This window comes from Rattus norvegicus, chromosome 17 (assembly GCF_036323735.1).
Source record: "Rattus norvegicus strain BN/NHsdMcwi chromosome 17, GRCr8, whole genome shotgun sequence".
Classification (NCBI taxonomy): Eukaryota; Metazoa; Chordata; class Mammalia; order Rodentia; family Muridae; genus Rattus; species Rattus norvegicus.
In genome coordinates this window covers 66134686-66150190 of record NC_086035.1, presented here as the reverse complement: position 1 = coordinate 66150190, position 15505 = coordinate 66134686, and the positions used below count along the sequence as shown (strand labels likewise).

The window sequence follows — 15505 nt, the reverse complement described above, 5'->3', positions numbered from 1 at the left end:
CAAATACAGAGGCGAATGCCAGCAGCAAACCACTGAACTGAGAATAGGACCCCCATTGAAGGAATCAGAGAAAGAACTGGAAGAGCTTAAAGGGGCTTGAGACCCCATATGAACAACAATGCCAAGCAACCAGAGCTTCCAGGGACTAAGCCACTACCTAAACACTATACATGGACTGACCCTGGACTCTGACCTCATAGGTAGCAGTGAATATCCTAGTAAGATCACCAGTGGAAGGGGAAGCCCTGGGTTATACTAAGACTGAACCCCCAGTGAATGTGATTGTTGAGGGGGAGGGTGGCAATTTGGAGAGGATGGGGAGGGGAACACCCATACAGAAGGGGAGGGGGAGAGGTTAGGGGGATGGTGGCCTGGAAACCGGGAAAGGAAATAACACTCGAAATGTAAATAAGAAATACTCAATTTAATAAAGCAAAAAAAAAAAAGTAAAAAAAAAAAAAAAGATGAAGAAGCCAAGTCTTTAGGAGGTGGGAGAGTTTGTCAGTTTTGATAGCCATGTGAAAAAAAGGCTCATTTCTCCCAGGGCCAATGTCTCTTCAGTGGACTCTGCAGGGTTTCCTTAGATGCCTGCATCTGTTCTTTTGAGACAGGCAGGGTCTCTCTAATCAGGGTGACCTTAGCTCACTCACTGTAGTCACTCTAGTTTTACACTCATGGCAGTTACAGATGAGAGCCACCATACCAGCTCCTGTATTGGGTTTTTGTCTTATTAAAAAATAAGTACTTTTTCTCCTTGTTCCTTTGGTTATTGTGGGCAGTTTTCAATGTTGCATTTTACACACTAGTTTTGTTAAAACTGTTTTGGATGTAGGAGAGTGACTCTGGGACAGCCGAGACACTTTGGAGTGAGTGTACTTCGGTTAATGAAGCCTGGTTGTTAGGTTGTAGATACTCCAGGGATTTCGGATCATCCTTTGGAGGATCGGAACACCATTGAGATGCAGGCCATCACAGCCCTGGCCCAGTTCTGTATGTGATGGATTTGTCTGAGCAGTGTGGACATGGGTTGAAGGAGCAATTAGAACTCTTCCAGAATATCAGACCTCTGTTTATCAACAAGGTAAGTGTGCTAACTAATGCTTAATTTACGTAGTAGCACCTTCTCACTCATAGGTAATGGGTTCCAAGACCACTGAAGCCATTCTATGTTCATTCACCACAGATGTTAGTGATGTGACAACTTACATAAACCTGGTTGCCTGGTAGCACAGACAGTAGTAAGCCAGACAAAGGGATGATCTGTGTCCTGGTGGGAATGCAGCACTAAGACAAGACTTCATTGCACTGCTTAGGATGGAGCACATTTTATTTACAAGTTGTTTATTTATAGAACTTTCCACTTGGTGTTTTATAGCAGTAATTGATTTCAGCTTGGGTCAGAGAAATGGCAGGAAGCAAAGACATGGACAAGGAGAGGGACTACATGATTCTATACATTATTCTATACATTATCCTATACATGATTCTATACATGATTCTATACATTATTCTATACATGATTCTATACATGATTCTACACATGATTCTATACATGATTCTATACATGATTCTATACATGATTCTATACATGATTCTATACATGATTCTATAGTGTAAAAGTAGTAACTTCTTTTCTTCCTTGCTAGCCTCTTATTGTTGTAGCAAACAAATGTGATGTGAAGAGAATAGCTGAACTTTCTGAAGGAGATCAGGTAAGTCACTGATACATTAATTATGTATACTTTCTTTTAAAGTAGCTGTGAGTCCTTAGACCGTCCTTTAGAAAGATTTTTAGTGCTCCCAGATCAGGTTTCTATTCGAGAACTAAGATGATCCTCAGTGGTTTAGTGGCAGGACATTAAAGCTGGAGTGTAGTTTCCTGATTCCTGCTCTGTGTCCAGTCTGTAGGAACGCCTGTGTTCTGGGGTTGCTACACTAAACCACTGGGAAATGTGCTTCCCTAGAAAAGGACTGCTTTTAAATTGGTACCCAAGGGGAAGCCAGGTACCTCAAGTCATGTGTACTTTTATCTTTTCCAGGCCTTAGGCTATGAAATGTTCTAGGGAAGTATTTCCCACAAGTTTCTCTTTAGAACGAGTGTAAATATGGCTTACTTTATTACATAATGGAATCTGTAGCTAAGTAAGTTTGCAAGTGAGTAAGGGAGAACACCTTCTAAGTTCAGTGTCTGCCAGCATTATCCATGAGGTAGGCTGCATTGGTAGTCAAAAATTTTCAAACAGTTTAACCCTTTTAGTAGACAGTTTTCAGGATAAATGCTTTGAGAGACAGGTACTTGAACAGTGCTCTCACTGCCATCCTGAGTATAAGTTCCCTTCATGTTTACCTGTAGCTTGTCAGAAATTAATACCCTAGGGCTCATAGACTCCTGGTCCAACCCCCTGGGGTATGGAGCAGTATGAGTTTGCACAGGTGACAAGTGCACACTGAAAGTGCTGTCTGGATATATCTTTATATCTTTTGTCATGTTTAAACCAAGGTGGATGGTTCCTGAGTGGAAGGGACTTCTGTCCATGGGAAGCATTAGCTTGTCCTAAGTTGTCTTCTTAGGGCAGAACACAGCAAGTTTGGGGCTTTTTTTCGACTACTTACTTATTTAAAGACAGGACTAATGTAGGTTAGGATGGCCTTGAACTCTTTATCCTCCCGTCTGCTCATTCCAGCTGGCAGGATCGTATATTCTTTAAATTACTAATTATCTAACTGATGTCAGAGAGTCAGTTTATTTTAAAAAGCAGAGAAACAAAAACTCTTTATATCTTATAAATAATCTTAATTTGTCAGTCCATATGGCATTGAAGAGAGGAGGAGGCGGGAAGGGAGTGGGTAGAGCCTGGAAGGCTTACAAGTGAAACAAACTGGTCAGGTGCTCGGGCTTTGGGGTCAGCACAGGTCCAGCTTCACTACTCAGCAATGTGGTAGGAAAGGGAGTCACCCTGCGGAGCCCCACATGTCTGGCTAGTGAAGGTACTGCCTGGATAATTGGTCACTGGCCAGCGGTTAGTAGAGAGCTGACATCACTGTAGGTTATCTTTCTGGTCTCTGATTCTCTCTAGTGAAAACAGTGCCTACCCAGCAGTCGTTGCTGTTACAGGAATTGGGAAGTGGATGCTGTAGAAATGTACAGCTTGCTTAGCGCTTGCACTGTAGAGCCTGTCCTTCAACATTGGTGTGTTGTCACATGGTAGTAACAGTCAACAGTTATCACATGACTGGGGGCTCAGTGACTGCCTTACACCCCGGGTCACAGTGACTGCCTTACACCCTGGGTCACAGTGACTGTTTTACACCCCGGGTCATTCGTTGTTAAGTGACAGGATTTGTGCTCAGAGACCCTAGCTTTCGCTGAAATCATGCTCTAGACCCTTGATAATAGAAGTTGACCTTGTTCATGGGAACTTTTAGTGTCTATTAGAAGTTGGTCCCCCGTCTCTAAGCTAGAGAGAGGTTTGTAGTTGTAAACATTTGAGAAGAGCATATTGCGTCCCTTCTTTAGAGTCTTAGTGATTCACAAAATGAAACAGCAAATATTTTTGTATTTTCTGAAGAATTCTCTTGGGCTATTATAGCAGAAACTTTAAAATAAGGAATGGCACTGAAAACGTCTTTTGAAAAGTTGGTCCTGTCTTCATGAGGAGCTGTGCTTCAGAAATCCCAGCAGGGAGACTGAGGCAGAAGCTAGCTTGTATTACATGGTGTATGTGTTCTAGGCCAGCCTGAACTACGAATCCAGGGTCTGCCTTCTTAAAACAAAACAATAAAAGTTGGTCATCCTCTTCTTTTGCATTTTTCCTCCTAAGAAATTGCATCTTGAGTTTGTGGATATAGGTCAGTGGGAGCTTGCTTGTAGCTGAGTTTAACCCCTAGTGCTGGGAGTTGGGGAGTAGGGGAAATCTTACAGAGTATTCCACAGAGCTTCTGACTTTGATCCGGTTTGATTCTATGGGGGTTTGTTTGTTTAATTTTTGAGGCAACATTTTTCTCTGTAGCTTTGACTGTCGTAGAGCCTCACTTTAAACCAGGCTGGCCTTGAACTCAGAGATCCATCTGGCTCTGCTGTTCCACTTATGTATTTATTTATTTATTTTTAATTATATAAGATTGTTGTAGAAATTAACTTAAAACTGTTCTTAGAGTTAAAAACAAATCATAGTTGTTGAGCAAATAGTGTTTGCAACTTCCATTCACAAAACATTAATGCATGTTGCCCTTCTTTTCTTTGTATTCCAGAAAATATTTCTAGACTTGCAGGATTTCCTGTATCGAGACCAGCACCCTGACTGAGGAAGGTGTCATTCAAGTTAAAACGGAGGTTGGTGCTTTCTTAACTCGGGGCTAGTGTTTTTGTCTGAGAACGGTCAGTTGTGGGAAACTGTTTGCATTTTGGGAATTACTAACACTGGAAATAATTTAGGTGGGGTTTCTGTTTTTGTGTTTGTTTTTGTTTTCCTTGAATACGATTAGTTGTTTAAATTGTTAGGTGAACCTTTGGGAAACCTAGTTACCTGCTGAAAGAAAATATGTAGGAAGTTCCATACTGGGTTGTGAACCTGTGGATGAGTGGAGGACTTGATTCTTCCTTGCAGTGTGAGGCTGGGGACTGGCCTCAATGGCTTTGTGACTCTTATTTTTCTACTTTCTTAGGCTTGTGATAGGCTTTTGGCTCACCGAGTAGAAACGAAAATGAAAGGAAATAAAGTGAATGAGGTTCTGAACAGATTGCACTTAGCTGTGCCCAACAAGAGAGATGACAAGGTAAGGCAAGGCCGCCCTTCTTCGCAGGCTTCAGTTTGTGTTGCTGTGCTGGGCCGGTGGCCGCTTGGCACGTCCTCTTCCTGGTGTTGCCCAGAGTCACACGCGGGTTTCACTTTTTCATTCCTGGTGAAGTCACACGTGCCTGTGGGAGGGATGAAGTAAAGAAGAGTTCTGTGCACCTACTTCTCCCTGTCACAGTCTGCGTTGTAACTTGTTGTTTGTCCCTTAGAAGTAGCTTGGGTGCAATTGTCACACATCCCCATCCCCCCTGTTTTTTAAATTGTCAGTGGAAGCATATTTTTGTGTTTTTCTGCCATTATAAGCAGTCTGCATCTTTATAGATGTGTTCCTACAAATAAATCTGTATTTTAGGATATACGTTCCTAAAAGTTGTTTTCTTTATCACTTTTTTCCTTGCCTGCTTTGTAAATATGTACACAGTGTGCATTCCTGGTGTCTGTGGAGGTCCAGAGACAGCATCAGATCCCCTGAAGTCATAGTTAGCGGTGAGCCGCTTGAGTCCTGAGTCCTGTGAACTGAACTAGGTCCTCCGCAGGAACAACCTGCAGATTTTCTTAACCACTGAACTATCTCTCCAGCCCCTCTTTATTTTATTGTTGTTTTTAAACATCTCAAAAAACCTGCACATTTTCATTACATTAGCATTAGTGCTCTTTCGTAGTTATTAGATTGTGGGTTCTAGAGAACTGGCGACATTATTTCTAAAATACTTTAGTGTCATTTTCCTCTGTATTTTCGTATTTTTGTTTCTGTTTGCTTTCATTTTTCTTCTGAATAGAGTTTTATGTGTGCTCAATTTAGTTTTTCCTGAGGGAGGTGTGGTTTACTACTTGTTTCATGGAGTGGTCATTGTTCTCAACTAATTAATGAATTTAATGCTGTTGAATTCTAAACATACTTAGGTTTATGTCTGTTTCTCATTCTACTGTTTTCCTGTGTGTTTTTCTTATATGTTTTATGATAATTTTTGTTTTTGCTTTTTTTCCAAATGAACTATAGTATCCATTTTGGGGGTTGTCTGGTCTCTTTTACCTACTCTGGCCCCAAACCTCACTCCCCAGAATGTACTTTATTTTAATTGGTGTGGGTTGTTTTGTGTTTCCCTTGCAGACTGCCTTTGTGTGTGTGTGTGTTTGGTTCCTTTAAGTTTCTTTCATACTCGGGAAGGCATTTCACATACTTTAAACAATGTCTTCTTAGGAGAGACCCCCGTTCATCCCAGAAGGAGTGGTAGCTCGTCGGAAGAGAATGGAGATTGCAGAGCCCAAGAAGAGGGTAGGTTACTGGACCTCTTTGTCCAAGTTTCTTATGAACAGGGACAGAAGGCCTGCCTGTGCACCAGAAAAAGTGGTGCTGGGTGGTGGTCTTAGCCATGTGAAGCCTCCTTGGTGCAGGAGGTGCAAATTGAGTGTGCCCAGGGTTTGGCCCTGTAAGATTCAGGGACACAGTGGTGAATCCTTAGCATATGCTTGACTGGAGCTTTTCAGTTGATGTCATAGTGCAGTGAACAAAGTCCATGAGACACGTAGTCCCCAGGTGGGCAAAACAGCCCTCCTGATAGACATAGATGTGCAAAAGGTCAGAGGCTGCTTCATCGGGAAGGAGGCTGCAAAGCATCTGGGGACATAAAGCTAAGACAAACTTTTGGGGCTTTCTTTTCAGGAACGAGATCTTGAGCTGGAAATGGGAGATGATTATATTTTGGATCTTCAGAGTAAGTAAGGTGTTTTGGAGTGTCAGTTGTATGAAAAGTGTTTCAGAAAAGAAAGGAACTCAGTGAGTGAAAGTCTTCCAGCGAGTTTATTGGTTTATAAACTTTTACTTTTTTTCTTTTTTAAAAAAAATATTTATTTATTATATATGAGTCCACTCAAGATGTCCTCACACACACACAGAAGAGGGCATCAGATCCCATTACAGATGGCTGTGAGCTACCATGTGGTTGCTGGGAATTGAACTCAGGACTTCTGTAAGAGTAGTCAGTTCTCTTAACCACCAAGCCATCCCTCCAGCCCCCAAGATTTTACTTTTTTGAAGATTAGAAGTTGCAGACTTACAGAGCTGTGTATAAATAATGTCCTGTTGTTTCAGATGAAAGGATTCTTTTTCGGTAGTATTTGGAAGTTGGACACACGGGTCAGTATTGTTCTTGTTAGTAGTAAGTTAAGGGTGTTGAACACAGCTGTTTTGTTAGGCTATAAAGTGGTTTTACTTATAAAGGGATTATCCAGAGTAGTCATCTTGATGACACAGTACTTGAAGATTTGAGAAACTACCATAAACATAACTCCTTTTTCCTTTCAATATTAGAATACTGGGACTTAATGAATTCATCTGAGAAGTATGATAAGATACCAGAGATTTGGGAAGGCCACAATGTTGCTGATTATATCGATCCTGCTATCATGAAGGTCTGCAATGCTTTTTAAATTACTTGCCCCACTTTGATGAGACTAGAAGAACTTCACCAACTTTTACTCCTTCCTTGTTCTCCTTTTGTTCTATGCCCTCAGACATCTTTTTCACCCTGTTTTTGCTCTCTTGGAGACATCACTTCTCAATTCAAAGGACACTAATTATTCTTTTTCTGTGTGGTCCTGGTGGCGCCCAGCCTTCCCCACCGAGCTGCAGTGGCCCCATCATTTTGCTTGTGTTGATGTCCAGTGTGGAGATCCATCCTGTCCCTGGCTCCGTCCTCTCTCTGGAACATCTTCTGAGTCTTCTCAGACAACCTCCTGCAGTCTTTTGCTAGTTTAGCAAGTGACAGCGAATTAACAAGAAAATTCAGTCCATGGGGTGTGAGCTCTGATTTACAGATTTCTCTGTCTCACTGACCTTTTTATGTTTGGCTCCTTCTAATCTGGAAGGGGGGATTAACCTCAGTGCTTTTCTTAGACACATTCCCACAGAGAACTGGCCCACCGCCGACCTCTCTCCTGCTGGGGCACCTATCCCTTGCTTGCTTTTTCATAGCGCGTCAATGTTTACACGATTGTCTTCTCATTTATCTATATTTCTGTGTGCGTGCGTGTGCGTGTGCATGTTTGTGTGCGTTGCTGGGGAGTGAACCCAGGATCTTGTGCTTGTGAGCTTTGTCACCTCGCTGCATCCCCAACCTCTGTGCATTTAAAGTTTCACTTTGTAACCAGTGCAGTTGTGCTTAGTATGGTATTTAAGAGGATGAATGGGGGTTTGTACAGATTTATTTTGTGTATCTGCTGGGGACACTAGGGAATGAGGGAATGGGTCCCTATGTTTTTTATCTTAAAGATGAAATGCAATTGGCAGAAAACAGTGCATACGTTGGTCATGCTGTCTCTTTGGCCTTCGTAAATCCTCTTTTCCATGAGATTAACTGTACACGTGGGCCCCGGTTGTGACGAGACCACACAGCGTTCTCATACCTTCAGGTATCTGAGGAAACATGATTCCTGTAAATATGTCGCTGCACTTACTTCCCTGCAGGGTTTCCTTGTTAACTTCATGATTCTTTTTAAAGAAATTAGAAGAGTTGGAAAAGGAAGAAGAGCTCAGAACAGCTGCTGGGGAGTATGACAGTGAATCTGAGAGTGAAGACGAGGAAATGGTGGAAATCTGACAGCTGGCAAAACAAATTAGAGAGAAGAAGAAGTTGAAAATTCTACAGTCCAAAGAAAAGAACACACAGGGACCCCGGATGCCCCCGACTGCTAAGAAGGTTAGTCTGGAGCACCGCAGAGGCAAGTCCAGGCTTGCATGCTGGATCCTGTGTAATCTGCCATGAGAGCCAGGCTTCGCTGCCTGGGATGTCAGGTGCGGCACACCCGGGCGTTCGCAGGGTCTTTGCTCTGGGCTGCAACTTCTCTCCATGCATTGCAGCTCCAGGTGCATCCCTGCTGCTGCCGTGATGTGAGTTAAACCGAAACCTGATGGCAGCTGAGGATGTTAGGTAGTTGTTAAATAGGGTCTCAGGTAGTCTGGGCTAGCCTTGAGCCTGTAGCCAAGGAGTTCCTTCCCGACTCCTGCTCCATAGGTGCCAGGAGTACAGCCGTGTGCCACTGGCATTTTTGTTACCTAAGTTTTCTATTGATTGAGACTCCTAAATCCACAAGGCAGCTCGCCAGCCCCTGATGCTGCTGAGCATAGGAGCATCGCTCTCCAGGTGTGAATGGACCCTGAGCACCACTTGGCTCTGTGTCGGGATATCATTGTCTTTACTTCTGTTCTTGTTGGAACTACCTCTGTGTCCATAGCCTTCCTGAAAGCTGAGGTCAGGGAGTGAGTGGCAGGTTCCCAAAAGGGACAGATACTGGGCAGTTAAAGTATAATGGAGGTGGGGGGTTGGATGTGGGGGGTTGGCGTTGTAGATTCCACAATGGACGCTCCTGGTTTGAAAATACTGTTTTCATGTGCTTGGGCGGCCACTAATATTCACAGACGTGTTGTTTCTCCTGGTGCTTAGTTGTCTGTGAGAAGAGAGTCTGGTTCCCGAGTCTGTCTTCCCTCATCTGTAGTGCCTTCTCTAGCCCATGCAGCAATTCTCTCACCCCGAGAACATAGCAGTCTTGCCATGACTTCTGTGTAGCAAGTGCACTGTTTGTTTTTGTGGGGTGTAATTGAACTGTCCAGAAACTGAAGTTATCCCAACTGGCAGCAAGCATTGACAGTAGGTAATAGTCACTGTACAGCTATACTCTGAAGACCCGGAGCAGGAACAAACTCAGTCTCTCCTGCTGTATGCTGACACGTGGATCCTTTATTTGACTCCGGCTGGGTGGGAGAAATCTCCACCATCAAGCCATCAATCAGCCCTGCACCGACTCTGCTGGGTATCCCTCAGTTAATTCACATCTCACACTGTCTCCCTGCCTGAAGGGGGCATCAAGACCGTAAGGCTGAGACTTTCCTTGCACCAGGCTAGCCCCACTTGCAGGTTATGGGGCAGGGCCTCTAGAGCTCAACTCTCTAATGGCAGAGTGTGGTTCCCCTGATCCTGTCTTTGAGTTTGCATAATTTACTAGAGTACCTCACAATTGGGAAAACATTCCCTTTTGTTGATTACATTTGCCAGTTCATCGTAAGTGTATTTTAAAATTTAAGAGATAAAGACAGTGAAGTGCTGAATGAGGGCAATCTGAAGGGACCTTCAGTCCTGGGCCATGTGACCCCTCTTAGCACATGGCTGGGTGTTTCTCATTTTCCTGTATGCTAGGCATCTAGAGTCACTTCAAACTCTGTTCTTTTAGGTTTTTATTAAAGCTTTTTGCATAAACATACTTGGATCCTGGACTGTAAAAGTGTGATGGGCAAGCTTCTAAACTAATGCTAACAGACTACGTCTGTCCGCCCAGCCTCTTTAGGCCTTTCTGTGCTACATACCTGTGCGCCTCTGAAACAGGGTCTTGAGTTTGCTGCCACAGGGTAATCAGAGCTAGCCTGCTCCCGAACAGAAAGGCGGGGGAAGGGGAACGGACATTTTTAAGTTCTGTCGTCTGCCTTGGAGAGGAGATTATATATAATATTACATGTAATGGTGTAATACTGTAGCATGTCCTTCCATAGAGACATAGTTGGTGCAGCTTTCTATTACTTAGGAAGAAAATGGAGCATTTGTAAAGGGGCAGAAGATGAGAGAAACCGAGAGACGGACTGACTGACTGACTCTTGTGTATGACCTGAAGTCCATAGTTAAAAAGACTCAACTTTACCCCAGGTAGCCTCTGGAACCAGGGACTAAAGGCCAGATGCTCTAGTCTTTTCTGTTCCAGTCCTGAGGAAAGGATGAGGGCTGCGGGCTGGCATCCAGTAACCGAGAGCAGAGCACGTGTCTACCAATTCTCTGTCCAGCACAGCTTCACCTGTGTTTTTCCTCTCTCTCTCTCTCTCTCTCTCTCTCTCTCTCTCTCTCTCTCTCTCTCTCTCTCTCCCCCTCTCTTCCTCTCTCCTTTTCTTTTAAAATTAAATTTCAACAGACATTTTACTTAAAACAAGTTATCTTCCCTCCCCTCCGCACCTTCTCAGGTTCAACGGGCAGATTTAGAGAATGAGATGCGTAGTCTTGGCGTGGACATGGATGATAAAGACAATGTAAGTCTGGAGGGGCAATGTGGTTTCAGATGATCCGTGCTTTTGTTGTTTTGAGACGTTCATTGTCTTGCTGTGTCGCCCAGCCTGCCTTCAAACTCAGTCTTTCCCTGCCTCTAGTTCTCCAGTGCTGGTGGCAGGCATGTGCTGCCAAACCCTTCCCACAGTCAGGTTGCTTAACAATGCGGGTACCTTCCGAGAAATCTGTCACTAGGTGATCTGCTAATGTAAATGTCATGGCATGCACATGATATACGTAATGTAGCTGGTGCATATGCCTACTGCCTCAGCTGTTTCGAGTGGGAGGTTGAAACCTCAGCCTACATCATGTGAACTGTGGACCAAAGCCATTGCCATCACTGCTTGTGATTGATGTTATCCAGTAAAGAACATTAGTGCACAGGATGTGCAAGAGCTGCGGCCTAAGAGCACCATCTTACTCACCACCAGCATGGGTGCTGAGCTGGACATTCCTGAAGCCTTGTCAGGAGACACAGGAGAGCATAGCACTGCGTCTGACCCTTAACCCCTGGCTTCAGACCAGAGCCCGCGAGTAAGCTGCAGTAGGTCTTCCAGAGTCTTTCACTTGCGAGTGATATTGTCTTTAAGAGCTTGTCTGTTTTGTCTTCTTGTTGGACTAATTTCGATTGTTACCAAGAGCACTGTTTGTTTTCCAGGCCCACTATGCAGTCCAGGCCAGAAGATCTCGGAGTGTCACCAGGAAAAGAAAACGAGAAGAGTCTGTTCCTCCCTCTTCCATAGCCCGCAGTCGCAGTCGGAGTTGCTCTAAAACGCCACGTGATGTTTCTGGTCTTCGGGATGTCAAGGTTTGTTTCGTTGATCTGGGACAAAAGAAAATAAGAACCTTCAGGGGTGTTTATAGAACCTCCAGCAAGCACCAGCCATTACTTGAGGAGGGTTGTGATTAAGAGATTAGCTGTTCGTCCTATCTTCTATTTGTAGCATCCTTTGAGAGGAACTTGGACCAGAAGCAGTTGGATCCCCTGGATAGGTGTTCTGGCAAACCATTCTGAACCCCTTGACATGGCAGATAGACAGACATGGCCTCATAAAGTATGGATAGTCTAGGCTTAGGTCCCAACTGTTTGCAAAATACTAGGAAGAGGCCCCATTTCCAGTGAGGAAGTAGGCTGGGAAAACTTGGTTCATTTTCCTCATTAGGGGAATTGTTATCTCTTCAAGGTGGTAGCTTGTCACTATGGTATAATTTGTAATGTCTTTTTCAAAGGTGCAATAGTTGCTTAAAATCTCACTGAAATTTCTTTTTGAGAAAAAAACTTTTTTTTTAGTATTTTGAAAATTCAAATATAAGAGAAAACCTATTTAAACTAGCAGGTTCTCTAATAGAAGGCTGAAGTTTTCATTTCAGATGTCATTTCTATCTGGAAGTCTAGGAAGTGAGTGTTGAGTTGAGGTAGTGTTTTACTATGACTCCTAAGCGGCCTGAGAGTCCAGACTGCTCCATGTTCACCCGGGAGTAAGATTACACTATTGGTCTATGGGTTTCAATACTGGCATTGACATGAGTCAGAAGGTTCAGACCATGGAAGTCTGAACAGATGCTCTTGTAGTCTACTAACGGAAGAAAGGTCCAAGGCTTCCTCGCGTAGTCACTGAGCTCAGATACTCTTATAGTCTATAACTGTAGAAAGGTCCAAGGCTTCCTCACGTAGTCACTGAGCTCAGATGCTCTTGTAGTGTATGACTGTAGAAAGGCTCAAGGCTTCCTCATGTAGTCACTGAGCTCAGATGCTCTTATAGTGTATAACTGTAGAAAGGTTCAAGGCTTCCTCACGTAGTCATTGAGCTCCTGCAGATAGTGTGGTGGTCTGAGAACCCGGTGACTGAGACAACTGGGTCTTGATGGTTCCTTCTGGCTTTGGTAAAATGGTTCCCAGGTAATTACAATGCAGGACAGAAATGTGGTTTTCATTGTTGTGTGTTCTCCTGTGTAGATGGTGAAGAAAGCCAAGACCATGATGAAGAAAGCCCAGAAGAAGATGAATCGCTTGGGGAAGAAGGGGGAAGCAGATAGGCATGTGTTTGATATGAAGCCCAAGCACCTACTCTCTGGGAAGAGGAAAGCTGGTAAAAAGGACAGGAGATAATGTCCTCTTCGGTCGGAGTAGTTTAACTAGACCCGTGATTATTTCTGAGTGTGTGATGGTGTGTTTTATAGAATTTGGGATCAACATCTGTTAACCAAAGAAACGATGGAAATGACTTTTAAATGCTTGTTGCTGTGCTGAAAACTGGTAAAGCCGAGTAAGCGTGTGGTGCCGTGGCCCTGCGCAGTCAGATGTTACCTGCAGAGCGCTCTGTACTGGATGACGCGCTTCTTTCACAGCCAAGGGACTCATTTTGCAGAAAAGATGTATTGGTGTAAGGAGGCTGCTTTGGTGGGGGAAAACTTTTGTAGTAGATCTTTTGACACCCAAAATACCTATTTTTGTTAAGAAAGTATTCCTGCTGGGAGGTCTTACATTTAGCGTGTATCAGAACTTAAACTACAGTCTTAAATTATTTTCTGCATCTGTAGTACAATGCATCATTGTAACTTCAAACATTTTATCCAAAGTAAACATCCAGCAAAAACATAGTTTTGATTATTTACATTTAGTTTGCTTTAATTGCAAGTCTCTTGATAGCCAAAAGGAAGGGGCAGGGAATAGGACTTTGCTTAGAGCAAAAATAGGTTTTTAAAGGGAATAAGTGCCTGGATATGTCTTCTTTCACTAACAACTGCTGGATTAAGATTGGTGTCCTAGAAAGTAAAGAAACATTGATGAGAGGGATCCCAGTGTGGCTGGAACTGCAGCCCTGTCCACAGATCAGAAGACAGCCTTCCCACTGTCAGCGCTTCCTGTCAGTGTGACCGCTTCTGACCTGTATCGGAAACCAGTGATGTATACATGTATTATATTCTCTATCCTAAATCATATGGACTCTTTGAGACTTTTTTAAAAAATAGTTTTATTTGTCTTGGATATGTCATGTATTTGCATTTCAAATGTTATCCCCTTTCTCCCCTCTTCCATCCCCCTCCCCAGCTTCTATGAGGGTGCTCCCACTCCCACCCACCCACTCCAACCTCAACACCCGAGACTTCTTATATTGGCTTTAGTTGTCTGATGACATTTGATGTCTTGATCTATTTTTTATGTGTAGATGATTAAAGTCTATAATCATTAGTATGACTAATACCTTGATTAAATCATAGAATTATTCATCTAACAGTAGAAGATCTAGACAAAGCTTTTTTTTTCCTTAATAGAACTTGTATTTACTTAAATTTCAGAGGCGTTAGTGAGAAAGGGTAGAGAGTGCTGTTCAAAACAAAACAATTAAGCAAATACAGGAGCAGAATGTTCGAGGTCTTGAGCTTCACTGTGTTAGGAATCTGTCCTCATTGCTGTTAGAAAGAACTGGCTGTGAATGCTGGTGTTTGGTAGGTAGGCACTGGGCTACCTCTCTGCCTACCATGCCCTTTAGCAGTGCTGGTTACTAATAGAAGAAGCTGGAATGTGGTGGGGATTCAGCCGCTCCTCCTCTGAGAGAGACACTAAATAGTCTTTAAATGTTAGAGGACTCATTCTGATTGTAAGCATATACTACAAAGACTACAAAGACTAAAGACAGCACTGCAGTACTGTCATAAAGACAGCCATGCAGATGGTTGGAACAGAGTAGAGTAATAGCAGAAATCATTATCCTAAACAATGGACCAGAACAAACAGTGGGCAAAGGACTGTTTCTCCAGCAGCCACTGTGGGAAATGTATGGTTAAAGTCAGGCTCTACCTTACACCACATTAGAACATACATGTTTAAAAGCCTAAGGAGGAGAAGGACATGCAGAACTCCAAAGCTTTAAAGAAAAGGGTAAAACCATCAGAACAATTGACAATTTCTTGGCTATGGCACCAGAGTAAAGGAAAGGTGAAAGTACATAAGCAGGACGCCCTCGGGATTCTTGGTATCGGAGGAGACAGCCTGCGGGATGGGAGAGGAGATCTGCAAGTGGCAGGAGTATGAGTAATCCATGGTTTGTAAAGCTCAACAGAGACCAACTCAATATTGCAAGGGTCTTGAATATGTATTTCTCCAACCGAGATAGTCAGGTGTCCAGATAGCCACAGGCAGACATCTTCAGGGATGCTTTCACCTAAACACTGGGGAAATACGAATGAGCGCGAAACCACTGCTGCACACCCAACAAGCTGACCAGGTCAAACAACAGCCAAGAAGGGGGTAAGCATGGGAAACCCAGGTAGTTCTTCCCTTGTAGTACGTCCCTCAGGTGCTTGGTAGAGTGCTTTGCTAACATGAAACATTCCTGGATAGACAGTCAACACACAGGTGGAAACCTTACCATGCCTTGCTCCTTATCCTGCTTGCTGCTAAGGTGATCCCTCCTTGTTTGAGAAAAATAACTGACTGTATTTTCAAAAGCTATCTCACTCATTTTTAATTTTTTTCTAAAGATATCAGTCATCTTGTTTGTAACAATGATAGTTTAATTTCATGTTTATTCTGTTCCTGGGGTTCAATACATAAAACGAAAAATGTTTATAACCAGAAAATGTTCACTGGATCAAAGTTTTCCCTAGATCTGTCTGTGATAA

The 15505-nt window shown here is 43.3% G+C and overlaps 1 pseudogene; it reads left to right on the top strand.

The window, feature by feature from the left end:
- The first annotated feature begins 2409 nt into the window (after positions 1-2409).
- LOC134482633 (GTP-binding protein 4-like) lies at positions 2410-14075 on the top strand (annotated as a pseudogene).
- Positions 14076-15505: the final 1430 nt, after the last annotated feature.